The sequence below is a fragment of the Erpetoichthys calabaricus genome, chromosome 2 (genome assembly GCF_900747795.2).
Source record: "Erpetoichthys calabaricus chromosome 2, fErpCal1.3, whole genome shotgun sequence".
NCBI classification, from domain to species: Eukaryota; Metazoa; Chordata; class Cladistia; order Polypteriformes; family Polypteridae; genus Erpetoichthys; species Erpetoichthys calabaricus.
This window is the reverse complement of record NC_041395.2, coordinates 75,675,554-75,689,720: the sequence shown is the minus strand read 5'-3', so window position 1 is coordinate 75,689,720 and position 14,167 is coordinate 75,675,554. Positions and strand designations below refer to the sequence as shown.

General features: G+C 41.5%; 1 protein-coding gene across 1 annotated transcript in view; it reads right to left on the bottom strand.

Annotated features, from left to right (window-relative positions):
* LOC114645984 (polypeptide N-acetylgalactosaminyltransferase 18) overlaps positions 1-14,167 on the bottom strand; it is a 771,561-nt gene that overhangs the window by 44,890 nt on the left and 712,504 nt on the right. The window lies entirely within an intron of this gene.

The following is a 14,167-nucleotide window of genomic DNA, read 5'->3' as shown; positions in this document are numbered from 1 at the left end:
TTAGCTAAGATGTAACAGGTAGCAACCACAAGAACAGCAGTGAGGAAAGGTTTCTTCATAGTAACAAGTTAAACACAGGAACACGCACGATGGTTTCAATGCCATAATGGATGTCAAGGTTTTTGATTTTTCCACGGCATTACTTATAAATGTGCTTTTATCACAGCAGCATGCTTCCAATGCATTATAATAAATATAATAATATTAGAAAAATGTTTTATTGTTATTTTCCTATCAAAAACAACACCTCTATACTTGGTGTATTGTATTGAAAGAAATAAACTTCAAAAATGATTTGCCATGACTATCAAAAACTTTTATAAAAGTCCTCTCGGACAATTGTAAAGGTGAGTTCCATGGATCAATTTGTTTATTTTGCTTTTCAGACTGAACCAAAGTCAAGTCAGTACTCTAGAGTCCTCTATTCGAGGCCAACAATGCAATGTGATTTTGTTTTTCCGCACACTATAGTGCTATTTTCCACTAAGTTCAGACACTGTTTTTAGCTGTATGGCCGTCTTATATAACAACATGACACACTATATGGCCAAATGTTTGTGGACAAAACTCTGGAATTTTTGAGCTCAGGTGCTTCAGCTGCTCCCAGTTGTTAACCGGTGAATAAAGTGAAAAACATGGCCACGCAGTCTCCATTGACAATCACTGGCAGTAGAGTGGGTCATACTGAAGAGCTCAGTGACTTTAAACATGGCAGTCACAGTACGCCACCTTTGCCACCAGTCAGTATGTGAAACTTCTACTCAGCTAGATTTGCCTCGGTCAACTGGGAGTGCAATTATTTATGAAAGCGTCTCAGAGCAACAACAGCTCAGCCATGAAGTGGTTGACCATGCAAACTAACAGAGTGAGGCCACCAAGTGCTAATTTGCACAACATAATGATGTGCCAGCAGCCATACCACTTGCACTTCAGAAGAGGTCATCCACCTGAAGCTAAGCATGTTGCAGGCTGGCCAGTACTTGGATGGGAGACCATCTAGGAAAAAGCCTAGGTTGCTGCTGGAAGAGGTGTTGGTGAGGCCAGCAGGGTGCACTTACCCTGTGGTGTCAAAATGGATCCCAATGCTCCAGTGCAGTGATAGGGGCACTGTGCTGTAAACATGGCATCATCCTTTGATGAGACTCTCTGAGGCCATAAAAGATCTCTGGGCATCCATAGCAAACAGCATGGTGTATCCCGATGTTCACGCTAAATTGCCCTTCATGGCCTAGTCATTCTGGCCCCCTAATAATTCCCCTTCTCTAATTGGCTATCTCTCACTCACCACTTCACCACTTAAAAGCTCATGTGTGGTGAGTGTACTGGCACAAAAATGGCTGCCATCGCATCATCTAGGGGGATGCTACACAATAGTGGTGGTTCCCAACTCACTATGAAAAGTGCTTTGCGTACTGAGAAAAGTGCTACATGGATGTAACAAAATGATTATTATTATTGATAATAAGTATAAATTGCCTACCCTCTGGTACATCACTCACAACAGAGTTCCAGACTGCCTCTGGAAGTAACCTCAGCACAGGAAACTGTGTGTTGGGAGCTTTGTAAAATGGACCTCCATGGCCAAGCAGCTGCACACAAGCCTACGATGACTATGTGCAATGCCAAGGGTCGAGTGGTGCACAGCGTGCTGCCATTGGACTCTGGAGCAGTGAAAACGTGTTCTCTGGAGTGATAGATCACGCTACACTATGTGGTAGCCTAATGGATGAATCTGGGCTTGGCAGATGCCAGGAGAATGCTACCTTCATATAGCACCTACTGTAAAGTTTGGTAGAGGAGGGATAATGGCCTGGAGATGTGTTTCGGGGATTGGACTTGGCCTCTTGGTCCCAGTGAAGGGTATTGTTAATACAACAGCATTAAAAGACATTTTAGAGAACTGTGCACCTTCAACATTGTGACAAGAGTTTGTGGAAGACCCTTTTCTGTTCCAGCATGACTGTGCCTCTGTGTCCAAAGCCAGCTCCATAAACGCAGGGTTTGATGAGTTTGGTATGGGGGAACTCAAGTGGCCTGCACAGAACCCTGACCTCAACCCTACTGAACATCTTTGAGATGAACTGGACTGGACCACCAAATGTAAGCCAGGTCTTCTCGTCCAACATCAGTACCTGACCTCACAAATGCTCTTTTGGAGGAATGGGCACAGACTCCCACAGACACACTCCACAATCGTGTGAGAAAGCCTTCCCAGGAGAGTGGATCTTGCTATAGCCACAAAGGGGACTATTTATTGATGTCCATGGTTTTGCAATGGGATGTCCAACAAGCTCATATAGGTGTGATTGTCAGTCAGGTGGTCATATAATGCAAGTACATCATGTATCTAACAGCCATTAAGCATCAAGATGACTGGAAGCACAACATGACAATGTCCATAAGCACCAGACACACAAAATGGCAGGGCCCATAAAAAAGCAACTTACAAATCAGTGCTGATGATGACATCACCAATATAATGATAAAAACAAATGAGTTAAAAAAATGAAGGAATATTTATGCATTCCTGATATATTCACAGCTGTACTTAACTTGCACCTTATCTAGGATTCACTTGTGTCTTGTGCCCAGTGCTCCTCAATTTGGTTTGAGCAGCAGTAACTTGTACTCCTTTCAGTGAGTTTGGTAATGGATGGACGGACAAGTGTAGCATTGTAACCCCCAACTTAGACCACAGCTGTCCTCCTTCTTGCTAAACTTCAATGACTTTGATCAATGTATCATTTGTGATTACATTCTTTTAAGAGTCAAATGATCAGCTACAGGTAACCAAGAACAGCCAATCAGTGGCTGCCATTCAGAGAGTGTCCAGTCAAAATTAGACTATTTATAAAGCTTATTTCAAATTAGCCAGGCATCACAATAACCCACCTGTCCTGTCCTATGACTGCAGAACCCTTATGTGTTTCTACTGCTCCCAGGAGAGAAGACTAAGGCTGGCAGCCGCCCAGGGCCTGATCACACTTCCCATAATTCAGGGTGTCATATGAAGCTAGCTTCAATTACACGGAACTGGGCTATCAACTGCCTAATGGGAAACTTGATTCTAAAGGATACGTCCTTTTCTAGTGTAAATTCTTTCATTAAATAGACCTTCTTGTCTTGAAATACGGCTCTGTGTGAAAATATTAATTTTTCTTTCGGTAACACTTTAAAATCTGTCAGTCAGTCATAGTGCTTACAAAGGGAGTTACTGTAGTTAAAATAGATAATGAAGGATTACTGTTGTGCCAGGGAGATGAAGATACATACACTGCAATTACAAAATCAAAACAAAGATAATATCATAATCAATGTAACACTTTAGATTAACTTTGAATTCTGAAAAATTATGTTCCCTCATGTCCAAAGAAGCACAATGGCCATATGCGTAAGGTGAGAATTCATTTAATTTTCACACATTTTGAGACATATCGTTACAAGCACAATTGTAGAGTAAGGCCAAATCCCAAGAATAGCCTGGGATTGTGCTCATTTTCAGTACCTTGGCTTTTCTATCTGGCACTTGGTTATCAGTGCAGGTAAAATGAGCACAACTAGGGGGAGCCAGCAAGCAGTGGGCTTACTTTAGGTCTCCAGCAGAACCCAAAAAAACCAACTTCATAATTATAGAATAGTAATGAAAGTATAAACTGTAAATTAAAGAAAACACATATGTAATAGTACCAATCTTTTTATCACCACGCACAGTGTAATCTGTCATCTAGCTAATGTCAGGCACATAAGGTGGTGTAGCATTGCAGAACAAATACTGCAAATCACACTTATCCTGTAACCACATAACCAGTTTTGAAACCAAGGAGACCTAAAGAGTGTCTTACTGTCATGGCGCAGTTTGTTCAGGATGTTTAGGGGCACACCCTAAAAACAAATGCTGAAACAATTTCCACAAAAACTACAGCCAGGCATTGCAGAAAAAGTGCAAATATCATTGTTGTTTTACTTATTTGTAAAAGTCACCTATTATATCTCTATCTTAACACTTGCCATTTTTTTCCTTGTACTGGGGTGACATAGTAGTGCAGTGGGTAGTTCTGGCCATCCCACAGATCCAGCATCCACGGCTCACATCTCATGCCCAGTCAGCGCCCAATGCGGAGTTTTACATGTTCTCTCTGTGTCTGCATAGGTCTTCCTTCAGGTATTCCTCCCACATCCCCAAGGTCAGTGGAGTGTTTTCCAGTGACTGTCAGTCATAGCCTTCATTTACATAAACGTAGCAAGCTGGAAGTGCGTTCCACTCTTAAACATAATGGTTCTTTAAAACTAGAATTCCTGAAGCTTATGAAAAAATTGGTAATCCCAGCCACACCTTAAATCCCTTTGCACCTCTCAATCAGTGTCTTTTGTTTTGTAAATGTGTCGATCAGCACAAGCAGCAATCAGCCTGCTGTCCCATCCCCCACCTTGATGGAGCTCAACTCGCGCAAAAAGCTCTCCCAGCTTAAGCCAAGACTCTTTATCTGGGTGTGAGCTGCCTGGAGTTGTATAGGGTAAATAATACCGTGTATTGTTATTTGGAATACATGCATTTCATGTGTGTTCCGTGTCTACAAAGCTCTAGGTAAGAGTAGGATGAAAGGAAATGTGAAAAATGCTGAACAGATACCTATAGCAGAAACTTTCCATGTTATACTAATAATGACGTGAAGTGTATAATGTATGCTAATATATTATAATGTGGCTAATGTGGACTCTCCTAGCAAGACATGGGATCTGCGTTTAGGTGTGCAGATTAACAACTCAGACAAGAACATTTCTCCTTCTATTCCACTGGTGTCTTCGAGCATGTGATTTGTCATTTAGTCAAAAGAATTCTGCTGGATCTTATGCTTTTGAGAATTTTGAAGACTTGGATCAGGTCCCCATGCAGTCTGCTCTGCTCAAGACTAAACAGGTTGAATTCTCCGAGTCTGTCACAGTAGGCCATGTCTTTAAGTCCTGGGATGCTCTTGGTTGTTCTCCTCTGCACAGCTGTCTTTCTTGTAACGTGTTGAACAGAACTACACACCGTACTCTAGATATGGTTTCACTACTGCATTACATTGCCCGATGAGCCTGATTGAGATACGTTTGGGATAAATACAAATACACAGCTTGTTAGTTTTCTTGATGGTCATCATATTACTAATCCACTTAGTGGTCTCGCTATATGACCATCTGCCTTTTCCAGCTGCTATTATTTGTGGGTGTACCCTGTATAGGGGGCGGCATGGTGGCACAATGGTAGCGCTGCTGCCTCGCAGTATGGAGACTTTCCCGGGTCCTCCCTGTGTGGAGTTTGCATGTCCTCCCCGTGTCTGCGTGGGTTTCCTTCGGGTGCTCTGGTTTCCTCCAACAGTCCAAAGACATGCAGGTTAGGTGCATTGGCGATCCTAAATTGTCCCTAGTGTGTGTGTGTGTGTCCTGCGGTGTCCTGGCGCCCTGCCCGGAGTTTGTTTCCTGCCTTGTGCCCTGTGTTGGCTGTGATTGGCTCCAGCAGACCCCCGTGACCCTGTGTTAGGATATAGCGGGTTGGAAAATTACTGACTGACTGAACCTATATAGGTCTGGCTGAACCTAAATTGGTCAATCCCTAGTACTGAGTCAACTGACCCGTTATACACATTTTGGATGAGTGCCCCTCTGCTCAAGGGCACAGACAACTTGCCGGGATCATTCACAGCACTCCAGTCAGCTGGAATATCAAAGTAAATAAGGCCAAGGCACTCACTTGTTGAGCCAGGCTAAGAAAAGCTGGCAGCTCAGCATTCATAATTTCAGACTCCAATTTGCGCACCTCGCCACACACTGTGCAGCTGCTTGAAACAGACCTCTGAGGTCGTGAGCTGAACTATAAAGAGTTCCACGTAAGTGCTGCTTGGTGGCATTATGTTTTTTAGATGGAAAGCTTGTTTTACCTTTAAAGCTTGCACCATTATGTATGGCATCAGAGTCTAACTGGCACTGCTGAGACTTACTGTTCCTCAGTAAGGACACAAACCTTGTTTTTTTCCCCTCAGGACTGAACTAAGCCAATGAGCTCCCTGTCCTGATCACTGCCCATTGAGGCATCGGCCCTGTCAATGGTGTGGAAATTCCCTTCATGTTGATTTCTTTCACTTGTCAAGCTAACCCAAACAAAGTGATCTGCTATAACACAATTTACACTGTTTCCTTATTAGCCATCATTTTTCTCTCCCCTCTGCATGACTTTGCCCAGAAAATACTGCATGCACGGTGTAAGCCAGCTTATTTGATGGTTTTAGTAAACTCACGCTGTTAATGAGTGCCCTCGCCATCCTGTGGATTTCAGTTTCATATCTGTCAGTTCAGCTGCTCTGTATGTCTCAATAGCATCACTCACTGTCAACGGCTGCTCTCTCAGTAAGCGCTGATGTGTGCTCTCATCAGTGATGCCATGCCCAATCCCAAAACTCATGTCAGCTTATTTTTTAATGCACCCTAATCAGATATAGTGGCTTTTTCCCTTAAAAGTATACTAAAGCTATCAAAGAGCTGACATTCATTTCATCTGCAGCATCCAAAAATTTAACAATCACAAATTACATTTTCTACTGGGTTCAAGAAGTCATCAAGCACGTTCAGAGTAGTTGTCAAATCACTGTCAGCCTTGCCATCACACTTTGTAGAAGAACGATAATTGCTGGCCCTTACTGTCCTTAACGTGACAGCCTGCACAGGCTTTCTTTTCATAAGACCAGTTACTGATGCACAATCCTCCGATTCTGTTTAAATGATTCCCAGTCTGCCCCTACCTGCTCTGTGTGTTTAATGGCAGTCGATGGTAGAATGTCAGTGGCATCATTGTCACTTTAAAAGCTTGAATAGAAAACAAACTGATAACTCACTCGAGGATTCAAAATAAACAGTTGAACGGGGGCAGGCATACATATCAAACGTAAAGACAGACTTCTAACGCCATGTTTCAGTTTATTCAATTAATGACTCAGAATCAAGGCTGAAGTTGCAGTACTGAATACCCTAAAAATACACCTGTGTGTCAGTATTACAGGACACTAAAGTACAGTTGATTTTGGGGTTCGTCAGGGCTGTATTCTTGCTCCGCTGTTCAATGCTTTCATGGTCTGGGTGTTGGGCCTTTAATTACCTCTTGGGCACAGCCATCAGCAGTATGTCTGTCTGTGGAGAGAGTGTCGACCTTGTCAAGAGGTTTACTTATTCATGTCTCTGGTGACTCTTCCTGTTACGTCAGTAGACGGATTGGGAGAGCATGGAGGGTCATGGGGTTGCTGGAAAGGGGTGTGTGGCGCTCCCGATATATATGCAAAAGGACGAAGGTCCAAGTCTTTAGAGTCCTGGTGCTTCCTGTCTTGCCATATGGTTGCGAGACATGGACGCTATCCAGTGACCTGAGATGAAGACTGGACTCCTTTGGTATTGTGTCTCTTCAGAGAATCCGCTGGTTTGACTTTGTGTCATGAGTGGTTGCTCATGGAGTCCCAAATGGGGCACATTACCTGCATTGTGACGGAGCGTCAGTTACAGCACTACGGCCATGTGGTGTGATTCCCTGTGGGTGATTCGGCTCACAGGATCCTCATTGTTGAAGACCTAAGTGGCCTGACCAGGACAAGGAGACATCCACGTAAAACCTGGCTGCGGCAGATAGAAGGTAATTTCTGGAGGGTGGGACTGGACCGCGTGGGTTGCCAACTGGGACCACAAGCTGTTTCCTCGTGTTGTCGTGGGTGCGACAATGTGCTATACCAGTGCATGCTCCTCAATCTGACCTGACCTAAAAGTACAATAATATAATCTGTTGCTAGCTAATAACATGTCCTTGACTATCCCATATCACAGCCTACAGGGTTTCTTTTATGTTATTTCTACAAATACATGCCCAGATTTTAAAGACACATCCACAATCAACTGGGGAACTTTTACTCACTCGATAACCTCTTTTTGGCAGCGTTACCCATATATTTAACAATTTTGAAACTTTCTACTTAACTGCCTTCTACTATTTACAGTAATTCATAGAAATACATCTGTCCTAACAAATTAGGCCTGTACTGGCTTTCATGCCTCCTTTATGTGATTTTAAGCCAGCAAAATAACTTGAAAATCTTCCTCAGCTGGCTCCTACACTTGAGGCTGCATCTCAGGATGGCTTCTCCTTTCACTACACAGTTTTCTTATACTACAGGTCTAGATGAGAGTATAATTAATTTTACTCTCCCAATGCACTGTGACTTTACTTTGAAGCTTGGAAAACATAAAACTGTTTTCACGTCCCATGAGAATGAAAAAATTCTTATGCAATACACTTTAGTATCAGCCTGGAAGCTCAAAAGTCACTTCTGCTGGGAAAACAATAACTCTCAAGGTAGTCTTTGCCATATTTAATGAAGTTTCAGTACATTTTGGCTGGTTTATCTCTCCCACTACGACTGTCAGCAGTCTAGAAGAAGGCGAATCCCGGGGAGGCCATCAGGATGGGATACCCCAGAGAAAATGAACTTCTGCTGTCAAGAGAAGAAAGCATAAACGCAGTGGGGTAATTCAAATGAATATTTATACGGAGCTCTTCATCGTAGGCTGATTTCAAGAGCTACACAGGAAACCATCAGTTAACACAGAAATATTACTAACACAGAATAGGATACAATAACAGAGGGCATCATGTGAGACTCTTCAGCAAGGACAGGATTGCTATGGGCAAGGGTACCACCCAGACGGGCCTGCATTACATATGCTACGGAGCATTAACCAGAATGGTCTGAATGGAAAAGAGATTGCGCCCATAATTAAAGTTACCTAAGATTAATACTGATCAGAAAGACGCATTTGCTGTGCAGAAGATAAAATCTACTTTCATAATACTTGCTGCTTTTTTTTCAAACTATTGTATTGTAGAATTGGTGACGTCTGAATTTCAGGCATGGATGTTGCAGACAACGTCTTCCAAGATGACAATATTTTTAATATTTGGATTTAAAAACTTTGAGAAGAAACTCATAAAAAAAATCTACTAAGCCAAAAGAGATAAACAATTTGATCTAGCCAATCAAGTTCAGTATGCTGTGAGGGACTGGGGGGACAAAAGGGGGTGTGTCCCCCTCAATTGGATTGTCCCACACTCTCAGTTTTGGATGAACATTTTTTTTAAATACTTCTACCTCTTAACCTGTACATTAAAGGAGTTTACATTGCCGATGTTCTGATAACTACACACTGGGGTAGTGTTAGCACTCATCTGTCCACTTCACATTGACACCATTCTGTATTGAAACAATACTAATGGGAATATAAACAGCAGTTACAGCTTCAGAACAATCTTTTGCAGTAATTTTTAAATGTTTGTGTATGAGTTTGTCCATTACTGATGGTTTTATTTTTGTTTTGAGTCGGCATTGTTTATTTACCAAGTCAGTGAAACTTAACTGCAACAGTTATGGATATTCCACATATTGCATGTTCATCTTGTGTTAGCATTTATAAATAGGCTGTCCTGAGGATCTAGAAGTCTGTTAAAGGATAAGTTTGGTATTTTTCATGTTGAAGTCATTTATTCGCAAACATGGTATATTGTATACGCATTTACCATGCAAAATTGTGTTCCAAAGTTAAATGTTTTCTATAAATCAAAAAAAAAAAATACAGAGCTTGTCTTGGCAATTTTAACTGAAGCCATGGGACACAGAGCCCAACCGGAAAATAAAAGTAAATAATGTTCATTGAAGCCAGAGCAGAAAAGCTCCATCAAAAACAATATTTGATAAAACATGTTAAACAAGACCTGGGATTTTTTTTCTGCTCAACTCTCTGGCTTTTTGAACCTCTGCCTATTTCCATTGAGTATAGTGGTGGCTCTGAGGCTAGGGATCTGCGACGGCTGGTTGACATCACAAGTGACTCTGCAATTGCTTCGTCCTAGGTATGACATTAATCTGCATCCAGCCCTGTAAGCAGGTCCTCCAACATGCAGGGAAAACTTGGGGGTTGATGGCAGGACTGGCACTCCACCCAGCATCAAAAACCTCACACTGTCCAGTGAGGTGCTGAGGTGACACTTGCTGCACTCGGGTCCCAATCCAGGTGGTTCTACGTGTGGTGGGTGCAGCAATGTGCTATCAGTGCATGCTCCCAAACTGTTTCCATTGCTATAATTTTTCTCCATGCCCTTGTGGCCTGCCAATTTCCAGCACTGACAGTACAATTTCTAAATTTCTTATAAATGGAAATCTTGCACTTCTGCATTTTTATAAATGCAAAATAGAAGAAAAAAATAAAACACTGAGCTTCAATTAAAGGTGAAATGACTGACTGCTGTGAAACTGATTTGAACAAAACCTGCAGCTTCAGGGGTTTCCCAGGACTGAAGCAGAGAACCATGGGCTTACATGCTTTACACAATTTCCATTCACATTAGCCATATAAATATCTTGTGTCAATATGTTATAAATAACTAAACAATTCATCCCTCTAACCCCAAAAATGTCCTGCCACGACATGTTGGGTCACTCTCAAGGATCTAGGTTTTGGGGGTTGAATTGTCGCACTGCATTCTTATACTCTCAGGGAGAAATGAAGTTTGATTTGAGATATGCCCTGGGAAATAATACAGGTGGTGAGTTGTGTGGATTAATACACTGCCTGGCCAAAAAAAAAGTCGCCACCAAAAAAAAAGGTCACACACTCTAATATTTCATTGGACCGCCTTTAGCTTTGATTACAGCACGCATTTGCTGTGGCATTGTTTCGATAAGCTTCTGCAGTGTCACTAGATTTAGTTCCATCCAGTGTTGCATTAATTGTTCACCAAGATCTTGCATGATAGGTGCATCACTTCATCTGCCTCTCTTCTTACCCTGATGCGCCCATCACTCTGGGACAGGGTAAATCTGGACTCATCAGACCACATGACCTTCTTCCATTGCTCCAGAGTCCAATCTTTATGCTCCCTAGCAAATTGAAGCCTTTTTTTCCAGTTTGCCTCACTGATTAGTGGTTTTCTTACGGCTACACAGCTGTTCAGTCCCTATACCTTGAGTTCCCTTCGCATTGTGCGTGTGGAAATGCTCTTACTTTCACTATTAAACATAGACCGGAGTTCTACTGTTGTTTTTCTTCGATATGATTTCACCAAATGTTTAAGTGATCGCCGATCACGATCATTCAGGATTTTTTTTTCCTCGAAGACGATGGGTCCCCACTATCCTTACAGTTTTTAATAATGCGTTGGACAGTTCTTAACCCAATTTTAGTAGTTTCTGCAATCTCCTTAGATGTTTTCTCTGCTTGGTGCATGCCAATGATATGGTGAGCAAACAACTCTAGGGGTGGCCTACAGGGGGAATGATGAGGGTTGCATAGCTATGATGCCTCATGGTGGTGATGCCAGCCTATACTGGTAAAGGCTGATGGCAGTCAAAGGTTGCACCATGGGTAGAAAAGCACAAGAGGTAAATAAATCAACCCCAAATGTGCAAAGAGGGGCCACAAATGTTGGTTGATGCAGTGGCACATGTGTTCTCACTTGGGCAGAAGTGGTTGTACTGGCACCTGTGGTATGTTACCTTTCAAATTTGATGTTAATTGTACAGCTGCATATGTTTAAACAGATAGTTTGGGACAAGGTCTAATTAGCAGTTAGACACAAAACCAGCACCGATTAAGAATTCACACAATAGACTTAAATTGCAGTATGGTTAGTTTAGTGGAAGGTGTGGACTTGTCTCATTTTGAACCACCAGATCTGATGACATATGAAGACTGCTGAATGCTAAAGAAACAGTTGAAGCAAGCTGGAGCAGATTCAAGTCATCAGGAGCGCATCCAAGTTCTTCAGATTGTCTTTGAAATAAAGGAGATATGTAATGGACAAATGGTCACGCACAACTTTTAACACTGGGAGAGCAAATACTGCAAATCAAAGCACAATTTATTTAACAGACTCTTTAAACAATTAAGACTGTTTAATTATAAAGACACTGTACAAAAGATTAATCGGGGTGGAGTGTTGTGATGTGAGATTTTGCATACAAGTTGATAAATATTTTGTATGTCTTTATTTGTAACTTAGGCAAAGCAATGGAATATTACTGTTACATTAGTGAGAAGCATTCATGTTTACAACAACCCCACCAGGACTGAGTCTCTTTGAATTTTAGGACAGGATTTGGGGGAAGTGCCTCAAACCAATATGGCAAGTGTTTCTCTGCTAAAGTCTCTCAGTCAACCCCCGCAAGAAAGCCAGGCTGCCTAACTGCCAAGCTTTACCTTAGCATATGGTTTGGGGGGCAGGTGTGAAGGTGTTCTATCCCCCCATTGGTTTGACGTATGGCTGCTTGTAACTGGCTTGTTTCACAAACCTTTAAGTACTATGACGTCCTATTGGCTCTAGGGGTTGGACACAGAATCTATAAATTTGCTCACTCCCTCACTCTCTCTCTCTTACCAAATGATGAAGGAGCATCTCACACACCATGAACTGAAAAGGACAACACAATGAAGAGAACAGCTCGGCAGCCATATTGAGACAGGCATGCGGCCTGTTCTGAAGAAAGCTGACCACAAATGAACTAGAGACATTTTTAAGCAACTAACAAGTCTGTGTGCTGCCTGAACTGCACATCATCATTTGTCAGGTTGTATGGTTGCCAATATTCAAATGTACTTTGCATATTGTTTTTATTTATGAATATTACCAATAATACATTGTTTAAATTGTAACTTAACTCCTGCTTGTCTTTTACTACACCTAATTGCCTGAGGCTATAGATGTAGAAGGGAAGGTGGGGAGAAGTTATATGGTACAGTACCTTATAAACAGTGGTAAGTCTGGGAGATTAGAGGCATTCTGACAAAGGCTACATATTAATAATACAAAAGGGGAAAGTAGAGCAAAATATTACTCTACCAAGACAAAACAGGCGGCATCTTAAGGCTTTAAGAAGAACAAAATGAAAAACACAAGAATGCTCAGAGAAACACTCGAGATAGCAACACGCGGTAAACTGTTATGATACAGGAATGCTGGGCTGCATCTTCTGGAGATGCGTCACAGAGCAGCAGCCAATCAGCAGGAAGGAGAAATGAATAATGCTCTCGGATTGGCTACTTTCATCATTACAAGCCGCCTTTTCCTTTACGGTTGCTTTGTGTTCTCTCTACAGTACAGTGTTGCCACAAAAAAAATACATAAAAAAATTGCAGAGGATATTTGCGGTTTCCACTAACAATTATTAGTTAGGTTTTAAGGAAAAATTTACGAATGACTGAGGCAGCGAACTCTGAACTACGGGGGTCTACTGTATTAATATATTCATTATTCATAAATGCATGTGAATATAACTTTGCATCAACTGCTGCAGCAGTACAGTCTGTCTCATAATCACACCGGCCACAAGCTGCTCTCACCACTACGATGTTCAAAAACAGATCACATTCTCCATTAGTCTATCTCTTGAATGGCTAAATGTTTCCTACCTTACTGACCAATAACTTACAGTAAAACATTTACACTGTTTCTTTAAATTCATATATATATATTTTCAAAACAAATTATTAAAAATAAAATACTGCTATGAGATATACTAGTTATAAAACATGTTTTAAGCTTTTTTACATTCATTTATTTGGCTGTCACCCTTGTGTAAGGTGACTTACAAAATGTGAGATACAATTGGTTACATTTCTTTCATTTTCCAGATGGAGAACTGGTAGACAAAGTGACTTGCTCATGGTCACACAGGGGGATTTGAACCCACAACCTGCAGGGTGTGTAGTCTAAGGCCTTACACTCTACACCACACTGCCAGCCAAACTTTAATATGATGTAACACAATGCAAACTGACACAAGCACATTACAAATTTCTTGCTGTATTTAATGATTATTATTGCTATCAGCATTTTTAATAAAACATTTTCTGCTAAAACCTAATTTAATGGATACTGAAAGTAAAGAATTACTCTAATGTTTGGTTTAAACTTGCAAAAGCTGCTACTACACATTTCTTTAAAACATTCTTTGTTATTGATGAAGACTGCTAAACATATTTACATGGATAAATGTGATCTATAGGGGAAGACAAATCGATGAAAAATGACATTATGTGCATGTAGGCAACATGCAGAATGTCCTGGTGGTGTATTGGTTAGTAAATCAAGGCTCCAGGA